At 39.7% G+C, this 19,839-nt stretch overlaps 1 long non-coding RNA gene across 2 annotated transcripts in view; it reads right to left on the bottom strand.

Moving 5' to 3' along the window:
• Nucleotides 1-920: 920 nt before the first annotated feature.
• The window catches only part of LOC128639606 (uncharacterized), a 68,336-nt gene continuing 49,417 nt past the window's right edge, over nt 921-19,839 (bottom strand). For both annotated transcript variants that reach the window (XR_008399229.1, XR_008399230.1), the window contains exons 3-4: nt 1,262-1,363; nt 921-1,009 (exon numbers count right to left, since the gene is read on the bottom strand). This is a non-coding gene — a long non-coding RNA (uncharacterized LOC128639606). The remainder of the gene's footprint in view (nt 1,010-1,261; nt 1,364-19,839) is intronic.

Consider the following 19,839-nt stretch of genomic DNA (forward strand, 5'->3'; position numbering starts at 1 on the left):
ACCCCCACACAAACACACACAGACCCACACTCAGACCCCCACATAAACACACCAGATCCCCACAAACACACACAGCCCCACACACACACACAGAGAGACCCACACACACAGACAAGTTATGGCATGGCAGTATTTTAAACAAAGCAAAATATACAGCCCCTCTCTTAGATAGAGACAAAAAATAAAACTCACTATAAGGCAACTGTACTTGGCACATACCTTGCATAACCCCATTGCTTGTCCTTCTCTGCTGCTACACCTGACCGTCTCTGCTGCTGCCTGGTTAGACTCAGTTTGCCCCACAGTCTCACTGAGAGTTACACTACACTCCCTCAGGGAAGTCCTTGGTCCCCTATTCACTGCCAAACACAAGCTCTGGGCAAAACAATCCTACTCACTCGCTTGCTCCTCTGCTGCCACAGCCACAAACAGCTATGGCGCCAATGTTGGCGTGCTGCACACTCAGAGGCTTATATAGAGGCAAGAACCTGGTGCTCCTCGCGCCCCTGGCATTATGTTAATCAGCTCTCAGTTATGGGGAGTAAGTGGAGGGCCGCATTGTAACCGGTTTGTGGGACGGAAATGGCCCGCGGGCCGGTACTTTGATACCCCTGCTCTATCTGAACCATAAAAGCAATTTTTTGGGTTTCATGTCCCTTTAAGTTAGTATAAAGTGCTGTGTTTTGCAGTTAAGCCAAAAAGGGACTTATATGTAGCACAGTTAACCTTGAGAAGTTAGCAGGGTTTTTTCATGTTTTGAGAATTAAAAATTGCTAAATTTCCAGTTAAATTACATGAAAGGGGGGCAAAATAAAAATACTGGTATTGCAAATGTATTTCATTGTACATAACTAAACATTTTATATAAAAAAATAAACAGTGTTTACTGTCCCTTTCACATTCTAATATCAGAAACAAGACTCACCTTCTTCTTCGCTCTCCGCCGCTCCGCCTTGTGTCTGGATTGACTATCATCTGACAAATAGTCATCTGAATTAAATTCTTCCTCCTTCGAGAACAAACACAAAATAAAAAAAATAAAAAAAAGGATTCTATGGATAAAATGGTTTTGATTAACTGTCAATCTTTCTTGCACTGAACAAGTTTTTCATTTATAGTGTGAAAATATCATCTAAAAGTGCAGGTTAAGAAATATGTGTCGGTACGTGTGTTATGTTCCATGCGACTATAATTTTAACAATACATTAGATCTGTGTAGGTCTTCATATATAAATATTTGTATCAGAATGGATTACCATACCTGAAGGTTAAGGTCTTTTTTCTGCATTATCTCATTCCTACAGCTATGGTTTCCCGACGCATTTTCAAAGTCCATTGCATTCTCTGATGTCTGAAGATGATGCTACAAAAAAACAGTTTCATTTCAGATGAACTAAATCTGGAACTAAATCTGGATAAAATATAGAGCATCTGTCTATCATGTCCATTTTGGGGAATATTATTTTTTTCTGTCTGCATCTGTTTGCATTCTGATCTTGGACAATTGCCTCCATCCTTAAAGGGACACTGAACCCAAATTCTTTCTTTTGTGATTCAGATAGAACATGCAATTTTAAGCAACTTTCTAATTTACTCCTATTATCAAATGTTCTTCATTCTCTTGGTATCTTTATTTGAAAAGCAAGAATGTAAGTTTAGATGCCCGCCCATTTTTGGTAAACAACCTGGGTTGTCCTTGCTGATTGGACAACACCAATAAACAGGTGCTGTCCAGTGTCTAAACCAAAAATTGTCTGGTTCCTTAGCTTAGATGCCTTCTTTTTCAAATAAAGATAGCAAGAGAACGTAGAAAAATTGATAATAGGAGTAAATTAGAAAGTTGCTTAAAATCGCATGCTTGATATGAATCACTAAATAAAAAAATTGGGTTCAGTGTCCCTTTAAAGGACAGTAAAGTTATAATTAGACATTCATGATTTAGACAGAACATATAATTTTAAACAACTTTCCAATTGACTTCTATTATTTAGTTTGCTTTCTTCTCTCGTTATCCTTTGCTGAAAGGTTTATCTAAGTACGCTCAGGAGCAGCAAAGAACCTAGGGTCCAGCTGCTGATTGGTGGCTGCATATATATACAGATTGTCATTGGCTCACTCAGGTGTTCAGTTAGAAACCAGTAGTGCATTGCTGCTCCTTCAACAAATGATACCAAGAGAATGAAACAAAATGTGATCATAGAAGTAAACTAGAAAGTTGTTTAAAATTGTATGTTCCAACTGAATTATGAAAGAAATATTTTGGGTTTTATGTCCCTTTAACAGGTAAAAAAATAATAAAAAAAAATCATATATCCATAATAAATAAAGAGCCTAAAATAAATAAATAAATGCAAGTCTGCAGTAAAGTTTGAAGCTATTATTAAGCATTATTCATAAGAGGACATAAAAAAGAACATTATCACAATTCCTAAACATGCTAAACAGGGACAAAGTTAAATTGTATTTAGAATTAAAATAAAATGATTGCTCATGGCCTCCGTGCACAGGATAGCTGATCTCGTGCACTGTAACAATTAGCACAGAAACAAAAACCAAACAAATGCATAAAGCAAAAATCCTTTGTATAGTAAATGAAATGTAACAAGTGCAGGTGTTTACAAAACTGATCTACTGATGTATCTGCTGACCAGTAACCGATAGGATTGCGTTATTAGTGATACTAAGGCCTCCATTTATTAATATGCGAAGGCAGCATCGGAGCCCCAGCATTTTACGTTTACATACGCTAGTTAAGTAGCTGTGGTCTTAAGACCGCTGCTACTTAACCTCTACGCCACCCATCGAGATGATCAACAGCCCCTGCTCGTGCGTAATTGGCCACACACAAACAGAGACTGGCAATGTACATGCGGCGGCTTGTACAAAGTTAAATGCGGGCAGTGGATGTTGTACACTCAGCGCAAGGCCAGCGGACAGGGGTCATGATAGCGATGATAAATGGAGCCTTAAGCCTTAAAGGGACAGTAAAGTCAAAATTAAACTTAAATTATTTGGAGAGAGTATAAAAATGTAAACAACTTTCCAATATACTTTTATTATCAATTTATTTTTTATTATTATCATCATCAATTCTGCTTAGTTCTTTTGATATCCTTTGTTAAAGAGCAATCCTAAGTGAGCTATCTGGCAGAAATGTTTGCAACAATGTCATAGCAATATTATAACAAAAAAGCTGCTACCAAAGAGTGCACACTCCTAAGCATCTACCAGCACCTATCAGCATACCTAGATTTACTCTTCAACAAAGGAGAACAAGCGAACAAAGTATTCTGCACCTAACAGTGATCTAAATTTTGTTTAGTTTTTTAAAAAGGATTTTGCATCAGTAAATTCTGATTTATCTTAAGATTAATAGAAAATGATGTTTATCATAAGTTCACCTTCCTTACATTGGAAATATCCACAAGTAGATTGTGCTGGAAAAGCAGATCATGAAGAGAGTCAGTCTCAGCACTAAATCCTTTGGTTTACAGTATCTATTTAAACTGACTGACACGCAGCGCTCAATAAGAGAAGCATTAAGGAGATGAGCAATCTCTCTGCATGAGTCACAGCCGTGACATTTGTTACCCACCTCCTTCAGTGAAATAATATTTAATGGTTTCAAATGATTTTAATTCTGCAAGAAAGTACAGCAGAACACTTTATAACCAGCTTCAGCAAAAAGATTAAAGGGACATAAAAGTGCAAAAAGAAAATGCTCTTATGGGTTAATACAGCATTGTGTTATTGCCTATAACTATGCTCTGCAAAGCGGTTATACATACAGGCCATAACAGTCACAATATTACATGCTCCAAGCCGTTAAAGCATGCAAATTTTATGGCTAGCAACCCTGCTCTACAGTGGGTTTAACCTTTGCAAAGGGGTTAAGCACACAGTAGAAGTGCCGCTTGGGAGCACAGAGCACTGCTGGTCCTGAGCCACTGATCCCATCAGCAGAGCTAGTTGCGCAATGGAGTTCTACGACTAGCAATGCTGATTGGAAGAAGAAGTTTCTGCTGCGGACCAGCAGTGCTCTGCGATCCCAAGTGATAGCTGTACTCTGTGGTTAACCCTTTTGCAGGGCTTAAACACACAGTAGAGCAGGTCGACAGTCATGAAATAACATTTTCTAATGGATTAGCGCATGCATGTTTTAGCTATTATGGTCTTAAGTCAACTCCATAGCAGCAGTGCATTACTGGGAGCTAGCTGAGCACATTTAGTTAGTGCATAACACGAGGCATGTGTGTAGCCCACCAATCACCAGCTAGCTCCCAGTAGTGCATTGTTGCTCCCAAGCCTACCTAGGTATGCTTTTAAAAAAAATGGATACAAGAGAACTTTAAAAATGCATGATCTATCTGAATCATGAAAGTTTAATTTTATTCCTTAAAACATCTTAAAATTAGCACATAAATAGAGGCAGCAAGTGATAATTACGCTGCACATAATAATACTGCAATATCCAGACCTAAACTTAACTTATAAAGCAGATACTTGCAGGTGAACGTGGCCCCAACAGCACAGAGTATTCACTTCTCAGGTTCCTTTACAGGTTTAGGGAATCAGTAGTAGCACTGTGCACGTGAGCAGAGGCTGCTGGTTAGGGCTTGAGAGAAGTTTATTATTATTACCAATACTAAGTTTATATGGCAACATTTTAAAAGGGATAGAAAGATAAACAATGAAATGTGCATAGGTGCATTTAAACTTTAAATAGAAGCATTTTTATACTTCCATTAGCAAAAATGCTTCTAGTAAAATGTATTACTGTTTATTACTGTAAATACTGGTGGTGGTGTGTATTGTGTCATACAAGCCACTGCTGACTCTCTGAAACGGTGTAGTGTGGGGCCCTCACAGCATGTGTGTTACTGCTGACTCTGAAATGGTGTAGTGTGGGGCCCACACAGCATGTGTGTTACTGCTGACTCTGAAATGGTGTAGTGTGGGGCCCTTACAGCATGTGTGTTACTGCTGACTCTGAAATGGTGTAGTGTGGGGCCCTCACAGCATGTGTGTTTGTGTGCTGCTACAAAACAGTAATAAGCATGGAAATATAATGCAACAATGCTTCTAATTAAAAATAAAATGCACCTTTGTCCCTTTAAGAGAAGTAAGTTGCAATATTGCTTATGATGCGCAGAGTAATTTACCATTTATTCTAGAATTCCATTTTATGTCCCTTTAAATTAAAACTGAAGGCGCATAACTAAATAGGTCTCTTTAAACGCACACTACAATTTATATTGCCTCTACACTTACAAAAATACTTAGTAGCAGACCAGGTTTCAGGTCTGATCTCTGATAGCTCAAAATGACATACTTGGGCGTGAGCAGAAACCATTTCAACTTTTTTTTTTCTATTTGCTCTTCAAAGAGAAGCCTTATCAGGCCAATGTCTGGTTGACATTGCTTGAGCAACAGAACATACACAAGGTGTGTCTAACAGTGAAGTGCCAGCCAGTAGATTGTGTGATTTATTTATTTTTGCCTACAGAAAGTCGAACTAATACACACTCATTAAAAAAAATATGCACAAGTATATTCTACACAGCAATGGCTTCAAGTATGAAAAAAGTTATTCTTTATCACGGTTTGGCTTTTACAACTGATAGTACAAATATACATACACATATAAACAAGATATACACACACACATATTTGCATATTGAATAATAATCAGTGCTCCCATTAGGACCTATTTATTGGTAATACCATCACACTGATTTTTTTTTTGAACGGCTAAAATGTAAGCCAATATTAAGGTAAAATGAAATATTACATTTTTTAATGTTTGTTGCCCAAATTATTATTAAATCAATGTTAAATTATGCAATTATATTGCGCGTATTACAATGCCCCCACATGGCTACTTCACACGCTATCTTGAACTCATATTACAAGTTGAAAGTAAACGTGACTACCTACTACATGTATGTATGTATGTATGTATGTATGCTCCCATTGGATACAGCACAAAAGTGTCATAGTGAATACCAAATTTAGGTGAAAGTAAAAACAAATAAAGAAAAAATTAAAGAAGAAAAAACATAATTTATGTAAGAACTTACCCGATAAATTAATTTCTTTCATATTGGCAAGAGTCCATGAGCTAGTGACATATGGGATATACAATCCTACCAGGAGGGGCAAAGTTTCCCAAACCTCAAAATGCCTATAAATACACCCCTCACCACACCCACAATTCAGTTTAACGAATAGCTAAGTAGCGGGGTGATAAAGAAAGGAGTAAAAAGCATCAACAAAGGAATTTGGAAATAATTGTGCTTTATACTAAAAAATAACCACCATAAAAAGGGTGGGCCTCATGGACTCTTGTCAATATGAAATAAATGAATTTATCAGATAAGTTCTTAGATAAATTAGGTTTTCTTTCATGTAATTGCCAAGAGTCCATGAGCTAGTGACGTATGGGATAGCATTACCCAAGATGTGGAACTCCACGCAAGAGTCACTAGAGAGGGAGGGATACAATAAAAACAGCAATTTTTCGCTGAAAAAAATTAATCCACAACCCAAAATATAAGTTTATTCTCATAAATGAAAAGAAAAACTTAAAACATAAGCAGAAGAAACAAACTGAAACGGCTGCCTGAAGAACTTTTCTACCAAAAACTGCTTCCGAAGAAGCAAATGCATCAAAACGTTAGAATTTAGTAAATGTATGCAAAGAAGACCAAGTTGCTGCTTTGCAAATTTGATCAACTGAAGCTTTGTTCTTAAAAGCCCACAAAGTGGAGACTGATCTAGTAGAATGAGCTGTAATTCTGAGGCGGGGCTTGACCCAACTCCAAATAAGCTTGATGAATCAAAAGCTTTAACCACGAAGCCAAGGAAACAGCAGAAGCCTTCTGACCTTTCCTAGAACCAGAAAAGATAACAAATAGACTAGAAGTCTTCCTGAAATTTTTAGTAGCTTCAACATAATATTTCAAAGCTCTTACCACATCCAAAGAATGTAAGGATTTCTCCAAAGAATAGGATTAAGGATTAAGAAGGGACAACAATTTCTCTATTAAATGTTGTTAGAATTCACAACCTTAGGTAAGAATTTAAATAAAGTCCGCAAAACTGCCTTATCGTGATGGAAAATCAGAAAAGGAGATTTACAAGAAAGAATGCATAGGCTCAAAAGGAGGAGCCTGTAAGGCCTTCAAAACCAAGTTAAGACTCCAAAGAGGAGAGATTGATTTAATGACAGGCTTGAAACGAACCAAAGCATGTACAAAACAGTGAATATCAGGAAGCTTAGCAATCTTTCAATGAAATAAAACAGAAAGAGCAGAGATTTGTCCATTCAAAGAACTTGCAGACAAACCCATATCCAAACCATCCTGAAGGAACTGTAAAATTATAGGAATTCCGAAAGAATGCCAAGAGAATTTATGAGAACACCATGAAATATAAGTCTTCCAAACTCGATAATAAAGTGTTCAATTTCCATACCTTCAAATTTAATGATTTGAGATCCCGATGGAAAAAAACGGACCTTGAGACAGAAGGTCCGGCCTTAATGGAAGTGGCCAAGGTTGGCAACTGAACATCAAAACAAGATCCGCATACCAAAACCTGTGAGGCCATGCTGGAGCCACCAGCCACACAAATGTTTGCTCCATGATAATTTTGGTGATCACTCTTGGAAGAAGAAATAGAGGTGGGAAAATATAAGAAGGTTGATAACACCAAGGAAGTGTCAATGCATCCACTGCTTCTGCCTGAGGATCCCTGGACAGGAACCTGGGAAGTTTCTTGTTTAGATTAGAAGCCATCATATCTATTTCTGGAAGACCCCACAACTGAAAAACCGGAGAAAACACATCTGAATGGAGAGACCACTTCGCCGGATGTAAAGTCTGACGGCTGAGATAATCCGCCTCCCAATTGTCTATACCTGGGAAATGAACAGCAGAAATTAGACAGGTGCTGGATTCCACACAAGCAAGTATCCGAGATACTTCTTTCATAGCTTGGGGACTGTGAGTCCCACCCTGATGATTGACATATGCAACAGTTGTGATATTGCCTGTCTGAAAACAAATGAACGGTTCTCTCTTCAACAGAGGCGAAATCTGAAGAGCCCTGAAAATCACACAGAGTTCCAAAATATTGATTGGTAATCTCGCTTCTTGAGATTTCCAAACCCCTTGTGCTGTCAGAGATCCCCAAACAGCTCCCCAACCTGAAAGACTCGCATCTGTTGTGATCACAGTCCAGGTTGGACGAACAAGAGAGGCCCCTTGAACTATACGATGGTGATCTAACCACCAAGTCAGAGAAAGTCGAACATTGGGATTTAAGGATATTAATTGTGATATCCTTGTATAATCCCTGCACCATTGGTTCAGCATACAAAGCTGAAGAGGTCTCATGTGAAAATGAGCAAAGGGGATCGCGTCCAATGCTGCAGTCATGAGACTTAAAACTTCCATGCACATAGCTACTGAAGGGAATGACTGAGACTGAAGGTTCTGACAGGCTGCAACCAATTTTAAACGTCTCTTGTCTGTTAGAGACAAAGTTATGGACACTGAATCTATCTGGAAACCTAAAAAGGTTAGCTTTGTCTGAGGAATCAAAATAACTTTTTGGTAAATTAATCTTCCAACCATGTTTTTGAAGAAACAACACTAGTTGATTCATGTGAGATTCTGCAGAACGTAAAGACTGAGCTAGTACCAAGATATCGTCCAAATAAGGAAACACTGCAATACCCCGCTCTCTGATTACAGAGAGTAGGGCACCGAGAACCTTTGAATAAATCTTGGAGCTGCCGCTAGGCCAAAAAAACAGCAACAAATTGGTAATGCTCGTCTAGAAAAGAGAATATCAGAAACTGATAATGATCTGGATGAATCAGAATATGAAGATATACATCCTATAAGTCTATTGTGGACATATAATGTCCTTGCTGAACAAAAGGCAGAATAGTCCTTATAGTCACCATTTTGAACGTTGGTACTCTTACATAACTATTTAAAATTTTCAGATCCAGAACTGGTCTGACTGAATTTTCTTTCTTTGGGACAATGAATAGATTTGAATAAAACCCCAGACCCTGTTCCTGAAAGGGAACTGGCATGATTACCCCTAAAAACTCCAGGTCTGAAACACATTTACTGGATTTGCTGGGATGCGTGAGAGAAAATATCTTCTCACAGGAGGTCTTACTCTGAATCCTATTTGGTACCCCTGAGAGACAATACTCAGAATCCATTGATTTTGGACAGAATTTATGCAAACATCCTTGAAAAATCTTAATCTACCCCCTACCAGCTGAGCTGGAATGAGGGCCGCACCTTCATGCGGACTTAGGGGATGACTTTGGTTTCTTAAATGGCTTGGATTTATACCAATTTGAAGAAGGTTTCCAATTGGAAAAAGATTCCTCTGGGGAAGGATTAGGTTTCTGTTCCTTATTTTGTCGAAAGCAACGAAAACGGTTAGAAGCTTTAGATTTATCCTTAGGTCTTTTATCCTGATGCAAAAAAACTCCCTTCCCTCCAGTGACGGTTGAAATAATCGAATCCAACTGAGAACCAAATAACTTATTACCTTGGAAAGAAAGAGATAGCAATCTGGACTTAGAAGTCATGTCAGCATTCCAAGATTTAAGCCACAAAGCTCTTCTAGCTAAAGACATAGATTTAACATCAATTTTGATGATATCAAAAATGGCATCATAAAAAAAAAGCAAGCGAACAATGCTAGACAAATCAGAATACAAATCTTGTTGCGCTAAATTGTCCAACCAAAAAGTTGATGCAGCTGCAACATCAGCCAAAGAAATTGCAAGCCTGAGAAGATGACCCGAATACAAATAAGCTTTCCTTAGACAAGATTCAAGTTTCCTATCTAAAGGATCTTTAAAAGAAGTACTGTCTTCCATAGGAATAGTAGTAGGTTTAGCAAGAGTAGAGATAGCCCCATCAACTTTGGGGATTTTTCCCAAAACTCCAAAGTAACTGCTGGCAAAGGATACAATTTTTTAAACCTTGAAGAAGGAATGAAAGAAGTACCAGGCCTATTCCATTCCTTAGAAATCATATCAGAAATAGCATCAGAAACTGGAAAAACCTCTGGAGTAACCACAGGAGGTTTATAAACAGAATTTAAACGTTTACTAGTTTTAATATCAAGAGGACTAGTTTCCTCAATATCCAATGTAATCAACACTTCTTTTAACAAAGAACGAATATACTCCATTTTAAAAAAATAAGTAGATTTGTCAGTGTCAATATCTGAGGAAGGATCTTCTGAATCAGATAGATTCTCATCAGAGGAGGATAATTCAGTATGTTGTCGGTCATTTGAAATTTCATCAACTTTATAAGAAGTTTTAAAAGACCTTTTACGTTTATTAGAAGGCAGGATAGCAGACAAAGCCTTCTGAATAGACTCAGCAATAAATTATTTTAAATTCACAGATATATCTTGTACATTAGATGTTGAAGGAATAGCAACAGGCAATGTACTATTACTGATGGACACATCTGCATGTAAAAGTTTATCATGACAACTATTACAAACCACAGCTGGAGATATAATCTCCACAAGTTTACAACAAATGCACTTAGCTTTGGTAGAACTGTTATCAGGCAGCAGGGTTCCAACAGTGATTTCTGAGAAGGGATCAGATTGAGACATCTTTCAAATGTAAAAGAAAAAACAACATATAAAGCAAAATTATCAATTTCCTTATATGGCAGTTTCAGGAATAGGAAAAAAAAAATGCAAACAGCATAGCCCTCTGATAGAGAAAAAAGGAAAGAGGCATATAGAAATGGGGTTTTAAATAATGAAAATATTTGGTGCCAAGTATGACGCATAACACAAACAGAAAAAAAAATTTGGCGCCAACAACATCCGGAAATGACACACTCGCGTCACTGAAGACGCAACCTTGTGAAAGGACTCAGCGTCAACTAAGACACCGGAAGTGACGAATTTGCGCCATCAAACTTAACTTTGCACCAAAAATGATGCAATATATTTTGGCATTTTGCGCCCTCGCAAGCCTAATTCTGCCCGCGAATATAAAAATGACAAAAGAAATACATTTTCCTAAAAAATGAATTTCCCAGATATGAAACTGACAGTCTGCAAAAGGAAATATACTGAAAACCTGAATCATGGCAAATATAAGTACAATACATATATTTAGAACTTTATATAAATACATAAAGTGCCAAACCATAGCTGAGAGTGTCTTAAGTAATGAAAATATACTTACCAAAAGACACCCATCCACATATAGCAGATAACCATTTCAGTACTGGTTTGGCTATCAATAGAGATAATGGAATATGAGAGTATATTGTCGATCTGAAAAGAGGTAGGAGATGAATCTCTACGACCGATAACAGAGAACCTATGAAATAGATCTCCCATGAGGAAAACCATTGCATTCAATAGGTGATACTCCCTTCACATCCCTCTGACATTCACTGTACTCAGAGGAATCAGGCTTCAAAATGCTGAGAAGCGAATATCAATGTAGAAATCTTAGCACAAACTTAGTTCACCACCTCCATAGGAGGCAAAGTTTGTAAAACTGAATTGTGGGTGTGGTGAGGGGTGCATTTATAGGCATTTTGAGGTTTGGGAAACTTTGCCCATCCTGGTAGGATTGTATATCAAATACGTCACTAGTTCATGGACTCTTATCAATTACATGAAATAAATTAAAATCATCATCAGGGTCCCTGTAGCCAAAAAAAATGTGGTAATCTGTAAATGGGACATATCCGTCTTAGCTCTCTCACTGAAAAATAAAACCATGCCTAATGTGTACATCGCTAAACCGCAATCAACGATATACCCCGAAAATGCCCGCAACTACCATCTAAGCCACCCCCATACAGGGGCGGAGAAACCGACGCACACGCCACCTGGACCAATTACCATCATGAATGACTCGGATCACGCCCACAACAAACGAGACCACGTTCTCTAATAAACAAAGCAGCAGCTCACAATGCTCCTACGTCAGCAGACAGAATCAGGCGAAATTCAAGCTCCACCACAGTCCTAGCCATCAAAAAACCTCCACACACACATGGCAGCTATATTCAGCTCCTCGGATCATACCTAATATAAAACCTTAGGCCACTAAACTAAGACAGATACTGATTAGTGTGAATGAATGAGTGTTAATGAATATCCAATAAGTCTGATCGTCTGTCAATCCTCTTTCTAAAACATGTTTGAAGGAAAAGCAACGTTATTCATAGAGGGTCACACATCATACCTCCTCCCTCCTATCTACAAGCCTCCGAATCAGCCACTGGGTGTTACTACCGAGAGAGAAGCCAGTGTACACTACCTCTAAAGGTGGCATATAAACCACTCTAAACCATAGCTGATAATCAGTCCTATATATCAAGTAAACACCCACCGCAGTACATAAACACAGATTGGCTAGACCCACAATCCCAAAGAATAATTAAATGTAGAAGGAGACTAATAAATCTACAAGACCCAGTGCAAGGTCACAGGGATTGAACACAGCCCTACCATGAAGGGGAAGGGAAGGAATAGGCGACAAGAATAGCCCATGGAGCCCAAACTGGAAAAACCTTAAAAGAGACAAATAGATAGAACAAGGTACAACTGATCACACCGGGACAACAAGTCTGGATCAACTGTTACCATATGTGACCCTGATCAATAATTCACTGTTCATCTGGAACAAGGACCCCGAGGATAAAGAATACATAATTATCATTAAAAACTAAAATGAAAAACAACATAAGAACGAGCCAAAAATATACATATATACAAGTGAAGACCTCACTAAGATGGTTAATACACTGTACACCAATGAACATCAACTTAAATTAAAATCTAAAATCCATCAGATCAAAATACTCCAATAGATTGTGGACTCTCAAATTAAATGATCACTCTTATCAGGAATATGCCCGGGGGGACGCCCCCCAGGCTCTCGTGTAAAGTAAGGTACAGGATATGGAACATGAACCCTCATCAATTCATAGGTAGCTCTGCCACCCAGTGTGTACATTTAAGCCTTTAGGACTCAAAGTCCCCAGTTCGTAAATCCAACTGGATTCTTTCTGCAACAAGATTTTCGCCCTGTCTCCACCTCTTCTCAGTTGTGGTACATGGTCAATTATCCTGAATCTAAGTTTGTTCACAGAATGCCCTGCCTCTAAGAAGTGACGAGCAACAGGCTGGTCCGACTTCCCTTTATTGATGGCTGTCCGAATACTGGACCAATGGTTCACCATTCTTGTGCGGACATCATCCACCGTTTTCCCGGTATAGAATTTATTACACGGACAGTTGAGGAGATAGATCACAAACTTAGTTGTGCAGGTCAGGAAAAACTTAAAGGGACAGTATACTGTAAAATAGTTTTTCCCTTAATGTGTTTACAATTGCTTTTTTTACCCACTGCAGAGTAAAAAAATGTATGAAAATTAGCTTTTTAAGGCTTATTTGTGTATATTAAAGATCTGATTCTGTGTTTTGAAGCCACAACCTAATATAATGGGTTGAGCTTGTAGGTATAATCAGATCTCATTACTGATCACATTGTGCACATATACCTGCTTCTTTATCTTATATCTGTCCTTAAAACAATCACCAGTACTTTGAGAGAACAATGGAAAATCAACATTGTATTACCTTATCTCTGCTATATCCGGCTGGGAGTGTAATTTCTTCTGCTGGCTGTGTTTACAAAGCTTATCTATAGCTGGTACGCGCGGCCACAAACTTTCAGAATAGGTGGGGATACCACATGCTAAATTAACAATTTCAAATGCCAATATAAGGGTAAAGGAGCTACTTGTAAACAATTTAATGCACTCCAGCAGGTAAAGTGGATCATTGGGAACAAATTAAAGGGGAGAAAAATTTTGAGTAAACTGTCCCTTTAATCTCATACTTTTTCTTTTTCTCCGGATGGTTGAAATAAGTGCCAGTCAACATTCTGTTTCAGGTTACACAACTAGGGCAGTGGAAACAACCTTTTTTTATTGGTTTTCAACAAGGTTTGTTGAAATGAATCAGAGTTGATATCTGTTTACATTAAAGAATCCTTCAGACTGCGATCCCGTTTGTAACCAATTCTTGGGGCTGGCCACCCATTGAAAGGAAGAGTTGAATCCCCCTTCAACAGTCTCCACTCCTCTTTAACAGCTTGTGATATGAAGTGGCTCTCGGGGGAAAAAGTGGTCACAAAAGTAAGTTGCTTGTCCATCTTGGGGATATTTACATCCTCCGTGGTTGTTGGCTTAGTTCCCAAGTCTCTCATCTCTGTTAGCAGTTTCTTCTTATAACAAAAAAAGGATCCGCACTCACTGGACTTTCCACACAAGGGTTTTAAAGTGTAAATTGACGTTTCGGGGATCAAACCGTCCCATTCCGCAAAACACTGATCTGGTCTGAGGAAGGGGACGGTTTGATCCCCAAAAACGTCACTTTACACATGAAATATATACATAGACACACTCTATTCTCTTCCTCTGTTCTTCCCCTCTCTCTCTCTTCCTCTGTTCTCCACCCCCCCTCCTCTTTTTCCTATCCCTTTAGATGGCCTCGCACCTGGCATCACAAACCTTAGAGCCAGCCCTGGCACTAAGCAAATGTCTATATCAAAACCCTGACACGAGGAAAGCTACAGGCATCTTGGGGGAGGAAAGGAGTTATTGGAAAGTTTGTGTGCATATAAAAACAAAAGAAAAAAACAAGATTACAGCTGCATTGACACTAAGAAGCAAGTGTAAAACCACTTTGTGGAAGTGTCATTTACAGGAATTACATTAAAAAAACATCATAGAAAATGTTGAAATTCATATTTCACCTTTCCCAAGACTAAAAGTATGTCTTTCTCTTTGGTTAGTCATAAGATCTGCTATTCCTGATCTCTGCTACCGTGCCATGAATATGCAGTACAGTATTACACCAACTACCTACTCTATAGCTCAGTAAAATGTGTCAAATTTAGTCTTCGTAACAACAATCATACAAAGCACCATGCCCACCCATGTAACCCCCCTACTGCTGAATCTTTTCTAAGTGTTGTTCTGAAGCTGTTTTAGTCTCCTGCACTCCCTGCATTTAAACATCAATTATATTGCTTTTATTGTGAGGTACAAACACAAATTGGATATTGTTTTTTGCTTTTATTTTTAAGCAGCCAAAGCACTTTTAAGAACTTTAGTTTGCAGGGATACTACAAAATGCCAAAAAAAAAACAAAAAAAACCGTTTAATTTTCTGAATCATACAAGGTAAAATCAGCACGAGTCATTATTTCCTAAATGTTTCAATGAAACACGTTCACATTAGCATCAGCTCAGCTTTACAATACATTTACATTTAGGATTTTAACCCTGATAGTTATTTATTTAATAAATTTCATCCCCTGTCAGTTCAGCAACTTCCATGATTTGTTTTGTTCACTTGGTATCCTTTGTTGAAAAGCACGCACATTCATTCAAAATCAAGTATATTGGTAAATTTGCTTAAAATAAAGTGCTCAGTACTCAAAATTGGGTAAAGCAGCATATACGTCACATAAACCACACTTTGCCAGGTGCATAGATCGTTGCTGGATACAATATGTGCCTTCATTACCTAATCCTCTGCCAAGCGTATTGTGGTAGTGTGATATTCATATTATTAAAAAATAAAAAAACAAGCAAATCTGTCATTTGTCTCTGCCACACAATCAGAGCCTAATCGCACTAGAAAAGTTCCTCATCTGCTTTGCAATACTCCTCCTTTCGTGTGAATTATGGGTCATATATTCCGTTGCATTTCTTCTTAAATAATTATGGAAATACGCAAATAGCTTTGAGAATATGGACGCGAAACATAGGAAAATAGCAATCACGTGACTGCACTTTGAATGGCCTTTTGCTAAATATTTCTTAATGGTCAGCTCACTTTCTTGGGTTTTTACTTTCCCAAACCTGTAGCCCTAAATAAAAACAGAATTTATGTTTACCTGATAAATTTCTTTCTCCAACGGTGTGTCCGGTCCACGGCGTCATCCTTACTTGTGGGATATTCTCTTCCCCAACAGGAAATGGCAAAGAGCCCAGCAAAGCTGGTCACATGATCCCTCCTAGGCTCCGCCTACCCCAGTCATTCGACCGACGTTAAGGAGGAATAATAGCATAGGAGAAACCATATGGTACCGTGGTGACTGTAGTTAAAGAAAATAAATTATCAGACCTGATTAAAAAACCAGGGCGGGCCGTGGACCGGACACACCGTTGGAGAAAGAAATTTATCAGGTAAACATAAATTCTGTTTTCTCCAACATAGGTGTGTCCGGTCCACGGCGTCATCCTTACTTGTGGGAACCAATACCAAAGCTTTAGGACACGGATGAAGGGAGGGAGCAAATCAGGTCACCTAAATGGAAGGCACCACGGTTTGCAAAACCTTTCTCCCAAAAATAGCCTCAGAAGAAGCAAAAGTATCAAACTTGTAAAATTTGGTAAAAGTGTGCAGTGAAGACCAAGTCGCTGCCCTACATATCTGATCAACAGAAGCCTCGTTCTTGAAGGCCCATGTGGAAGCCACAGCCCTAGTGGAATGAGCCGTGATTCTTTCGGGAGGCTGCCGTCCGGCAGTCTCGTAAGCCAATCTGATGATGCTTTTAATCCAAAAAGAGAGAGAGGTAGAAGTTGCTTTTTGACCTCTCCTTTTACCTGAATAAACAACAAACAGGGAAGATGTTTGTCTAAAATCCTTTGTAGCATCTAAATAGAATTTTAGAGCGCGAACAACATCCAAATTGTGCAACAAGCGTTCCTTCTTTGAAACTGGTTTCGGACACAGAGAAGGTACGATAATCTCCTGGTTAATGTTTTTGTTAGAAACAACTTTTGGAAGAAAACCAGGTTTAGTACGTAAAACCACCTTATCTGCATGGAACACCAGATAAGGAGGAGAACACTGCAGAGCAGATAATTCTGAAACTCTTCTAGCAGAAGAAATTGCAACTAAAAACAAAACTTTCCAAGATAATAACTTAATATCAACGGAATGTAAGGGTTCAAACGGAACCCCCTGAAGAACTGAAAGAACTAAATTGAGACTCCAAGGAGGAGTCAAAGGTTTGTAAACAGGCTTGATTCTAACCAGAGCCTGAACAAAGGCTTGAACATCTGGCACAGCTGCCAGTTTTTTGTGAAGTAACACCGACAAGGCAGAAATCTGTCCCTTCAGGGAACTTGCCGATAATCCTTTTTCCAATCCTTCTTGAAGGAAGGATAGAATCCTAGGAATCTTAACCTTGTCCCAAGGGAATCCTTTAGATTCACACCAACAGATATATTTTTTCCAAATTTTGTGGTAAATCTTTCTAGTTACAGGCTTTCTGGCCTGAACAAGAATATCGATAACAGAATCTGAGAAACCTCGCTTCGATAAAATCAAGCGTTCAATCTCCAAGCAGTCAGCTGGAGTGAAACCAGATTCGGATGTTCGAACGGACCCTGAACAAGAAGGTCTCGTCTCAAAGGTAGCTTCCAAGGTGGAGCCGATGACATATTCACCAGATCTGCATACCAAGTCCTGCGTGGCCACGCAGGAGCTATCAAGATCACCGACGCCCTCTCCTGATTGATCCTGGCTACCAGCCTGGGGATGAGAGGAAACGGCGGGAACACATAAGCTAGTTAGAAGGTCCAAGGTGCTACTAGTGCATCCACTAGAGCCGCCTTGGGATCCCTGGATCTGGACCCGTAGCAAGGAACTTTGAAGTTCTGACGAGAGGCCATCAGATCCATGTCTGGAATGCCCCAAAGTTGAGTGACTTGGGCAAAGATTTCCGGATGGAGTTCCCACTCCCCCGGATGCAATGTCTGACGACTCAGAAAATCCGCTTCCCAATTTTCCACTCCCGGGATGTGGATAGCAGACAGGTGGCAGGAGTGAGACTCCGCCCATAGAATAATCTTGGTCACTTCTTCCATCGCTAGGGAACTCCTTGTTCCCCCCTGATGGTTGATGTACGCAACAGTCGTCATGTTGTCTGATTGAAACCGTATGAACTTGGTCCTCGCTAGCTGAGGCCAAGCCTTGAGAGCATTGAATATCGCTCTCAGTTCCAGAATATTTATCGGTAGAAGAGATTCTTCCCGAGACCAAAGACCCTGAGCTTTCAGGGATCCCCAGACCGCGCCCCAGCCCATCAGACTGGCGTCGGTCGTTACAATGACCCACTCTGGTCTGTGGAATGTCATCCCTCGTGACAGGTTGTCCAGGGACAGCCACCAACGGAGTGAGTCTCTGGTCCTCTGATTTACTTGTATCTTTGGAGACAAGTCTGTATAGTCCCCATTCCACTGACTGAGCATGCACAGTTGTAATGGTCTTAGATGAATGCGCGCAAAAGGAACTATGTCCATTGCCGCTACCATCAACCCGATCACTTCCATGCACTGAGCTACGGAAGGAAGAGGAACGGAATGAAGTATTCGACAAGAGTCCAGAAGCTTTGTCTTTCTGGCCTCTGTTAGAAAAATCCTCATTTCTGAGGAGTCTATAATTGTTCCCAAGAAGGGAACCCTTGTTGACGGGGATAGAGAACTCTTTTCCACGTTCACTTTCCAGCCGTGCGATCTGAGAAAGGCCAGGACGATGTCCGTGTGAGCCTTTGCTCGAGGGAGGGACGACGCTTGAATCAGAATGTCGTCCAGGTAAGGTACTACTGCAATGCCCCTTGGTCTTAGCACAGCTAGAAGGGACCCTAGTACCTTTGTGAAAATCCTTGGAGCAGTGGCTAATCCGAAGGGAAGCGCCACGAACTGGTAATGTTTGTCCAGGAATGCAAACCTTAGGAACCGATGATGTTCCTTGTGGATAGGAATATGTAGATACGCATCCTTTAAATCCACCGTGGTCATGAATTGACCTTCCTGGATGGAAGGAAGGATAGATCGAATGGTTTCCATCTTGAAAGATGGGACCTTGAGAAATTTGTTTAAGATCTTGAGATCTAGGATTGGTCTGAATGTTCCCTCTTTTTTGGGAACTATGAACAGATTGGAGTAGAACCCCATCCCTTGTTCTCTCAATGGAACAGGATGAATCACTCCCATTTTTAACAGGTCTTCTACACAATGTAAGAACGCCTGTCTTTTTATGTGGTCTGAAGACAACTGAGACCTGTGGAACCTTCCCCTTGGGGGAAGTCCCTTGAATTCCAGAAGATAACCCTGGGAGACTATTTCTAGCGCCCAAGGATCCAGAACATCTCTTGCCCAAGCCTGAACGAAGAGAGAGAGTCTGCCCCCCACCAGATCCGGTCCCGGATCGGGGGCCGATATTTCATGCTGTCTTGGTAGCAGTGGCAGGTTTCTTTGCCTGCTTTCCCTTGTTCCAGCCTTGCATTGGTCTCCAAGCTGGCTTGGCCTGAGAAGTATTACCCTCTTGCTTAGAGGACGTAGCACCTTGGGCTGGTCCGTTTTTACGAAAGGGACGAAAATTAGGTCTATTTTTTGCCTTGAAAGGCCGATCCTGAGGAAGGGCATGGCCCTTACCCCCAGTGATATCAGAGATAATCTCTTTCAAGTCAGGACCAAACAGCGTTTTCCCCTTGAAAGGAATGTTTAGTAGCTTGTTCTTGGAAGACGCATCAGCCGACCAAGATTTCAACCAAAGCGCTCTGCGCGCCACAATAGCAAACCCAGAATTCTTAGCCGCTAACTTAGCCAATTGCAAAGAGGCGTCTAGAGTGAAAGAATTAGCCAATTTGAGAGCATTGACTCTGTCCATAATCTCCTCATAAGGAGGAGAGTCACTATCGAGCACCTTAATCAGTTCA

The sequence above is a fragment of the Bombina bombina genome, chromosome 9, assembly GCF_027579735.1.
Source record: "Bombina bombina isolate aBomBom1 chromosome 9, aBomBom1.pri, whole genome shotgun sequence".
NCBI classification, from domain to species: domain Eukaryota; kingdom Metazoa; phylum Chordata; class Amphibia; order Anura; family Bombinatoridae; genus Bombina; species Bombina bombina.